At 52.8% G+C, this 2,500-nt stretch overlaps 2 non-coding genes across 2 annotated transcripts in view; both read right to left on the reverse strand.

The window, feature by feature from the left end:
- LOC123687874 overlaps nt 1-986 on the reverse strand; it is a 4,012-nt gene extending 3,026 nt beyond the window's left edge. The window contains exon 1 of the ribosomal RNA XR_006749579.1: nt 1-986. This exon is cut by the window's left edge and continues 3,026 nt beyond it. This is a non-coding gene — a ribosomal RNA (large subunit ribosomal RNA).
- A 507-nt stretch (nt 987-1,493) lies between these two features.
- Nucleotides 1,494-1,648, reverse strand: LOC123686912. Its single transcript, XR_006748665.1, has one exon. It is a non-coding gene; the product is annotated as a 5.8S ribosomal RNA (ribosomal RNA).
- Between the last annotated feature and the right edge of the window lie 852 nt (nt 1,649-2,500).

Genomic DNA, 2,500 nt, shown 5'->3' on the forward strand with positions numbered 1-2,500 from the left:
GACCGACCATCTTCCCTTAGTTCACATAAAGTGAACCGTTACTTTCATTGCGCCTTTAGGTTTAGTGATTCCCAATGACTCGCGCACACGCTAGACTCCTTGGTCCGTGTTTCAAGACGGGTCCTGAAAGTACCCAAAGCAATAGCGTCGCTGATCGGCGTTTCAAGAGGTCTGTCCAAGAACACCGCGGCGAACAGTCGCAAACGGACGGAATCGGCACTAGGTCCGATCGCCATCACAATTCACATACTTGCCACGGGCCGGACGCGAACTAAGTCGCGGCCTCCCGCCATCAGTAAACCGTCGAGCGAGCTGTTCGGAAACCCAGTGTCCGTAAACATCGGAAAATCCGAGCTCACGGGCTACACTCGAGACCGTAGAACAGCACCCAACGGATCGCGACGACCTACTAGGGGAGAAGTGCACGCGTCCGAAGCCGGAGATGAACCGAAGGGAACAGCCAACGCGAACGTCGCCGTTTCCACAGTCAGTAAATCCCAACAACAGGCGCGAATGAATCTCCCCATTCGACCTTTCGGGTTTCTCAGGTTTACCCCTGAACGGTTTCACGTACTCTTGAACTCTCTCTTCAAAGTTCTTTTCAACTTTCCCTCACGGTACTTGTTCGCTATCGGTCTCGTGGTTATATTTAGCCTTAGATGGAGTTTACCACCCACTTAGGGCTGCACTCTCAAGCAACCCGACTCTAAGAAGAGATCCTCTAGCAAGCCGCAGCGGTCGCTACGGGCCTGGCACCCTCTATGGGCGATGGCCCCATTCAAGATGGACTTGAACGCGCCGCGAACTCGCCAGATAATGGATCCTTCCAAACACCACATCTCCCGGCGACCGGTTACGATCGCGGGATTCAGTGCTGGGCTAATCCCTGTTCGCTCGCCGCTACTAAGGGAATCCTAGTTAGTTTCTTTTCCTCCGCTTAATAATATGCTTAAATTCAGCGGGTAGTCTCACCTGTCCTGAGGTCGTATGTTCAAATCATCGAAACGTTCCGAAACTAACCTTTGGCGGCTCATAAAATCACGTACCTTACGCGAGGGAGTTAGCCTACTCAAAGGCGTCTATTATCTCCTGCTCCGTATGGCGGATCATGCGAATCCAAGCAAAGTGCTTCGGTGTTTCGGGGGTGCGCTCATGAAAGCTCATCCGCAACGCGCGACAACTGGCACATTAAAGCGATCGGACGTCGTTCAGATTTCTCGGACACGACGATCGCATGTCTACAGTCATGGGCGCAGATCGAGCAATACCACGACACCACAATATATGCTTTCGCAATTCAAGACGGCGCGTTACGAAAACAACTCCTCATCATTCCAACACACGAGGCGTCGAAACGACAGAACGTTGATCGTCACGCGGCAAACCGTCCAACTCGCCCAAATGACCTTCGGTACAGGATCAACGTTAGACGACCTTTACGTCGTCACTTCGTCAAGCCATAACGTCTGGCCGGGCAGTCTTTGTAATGGAACCGACCCTCAGTCAGGAGTGGTCCGAGGACAGTGTCCGAGGACCGCAATGTGCGTTCGAAATGTCGATGTTCATGTGTCCTGCAGTTCGCATGTTGACGCGCAATTAGCTGCGTTCTTCATCGACCCACGAGCCAAGTGATCCACCGTTCAGGGTAATCTTTTATGTTCGATTTCTCGGTACTAGTCGCAATGGACTTTCCCTCGAAATACGAGACGCCAACTGCGAACCTCCTCGAGAATGACATTCCAATGACTGAGACGACCCACTGAAGGGTCAATACGTCAGTCGATCGGCGCAAAATCTTCGGTTCAACTAGTTTGCGTACTAATCTAGTGACAATTATCGTAAAAAATTCGGACGGAGACAAACGTCGCAGACAATCCCGAAAGAGCATAAAAACGCTAATGTAACGGGCGTCGCACAACGTCGACGTCTTCGTCCCTGGAATAGATCGTCCTACCGAAGTCCGTAGACAACGGTAACGACTGATCGATTTCGGGCGAGAATCTTTAAAACCTGCAGCCGGCTCCTCGTTCCGTGCCAAACACGAAACTTCGCCCAGCCACGAACGCGGCAATCCAAGCGCTTCGAATCCTTATTCCGAGCACATCACGAGACTTCGCCCAACTACGAACGTCAGCATAAGCAGCCGGCTCCTCGTTCCATCAAGGAACTTCGCCCAACCACAAACGCCGACATAAGCGGCCGGCTCCTCATTTCGTGAGCATCTCTAAACATGGACCTACAACGAAGGCTGCACACACGTGCGGCCGGCTCCTCGTTTCGAGGATATCACAAGACTTCGCCCAACCACGAACGTCAGCATAAGCAGCCGGCTCCTCGTTCCGTCAAGGAACTTCGCCCAACCACAAACGCCGACATAGGCGGCCGGCTCCTCATCTCGTAAACATCACGAAACTTCGCCCAACCACACGAACGCAAAGCCAGCGGCCGGCTCCTCGTTCCGTGCACATCACGAAACTTCGCCCAACCACAAAACTCTACG

The sequence above is a fragment of the Harmonia axyridis genome, chromosome X (genome assembly GCF_914767665.1).
Source record: "Harmonia axyridis chromosome X, icHarAxyr1.1, whole genome shotgun sequence".
NCBI classification, from domain to species: domain Eukaryota; kingdom Metazoa; phylum Arthropoda; class Insecta; order Coleoptera; family Coccinellidae; genus Harmonia; species Harmonia axyridis.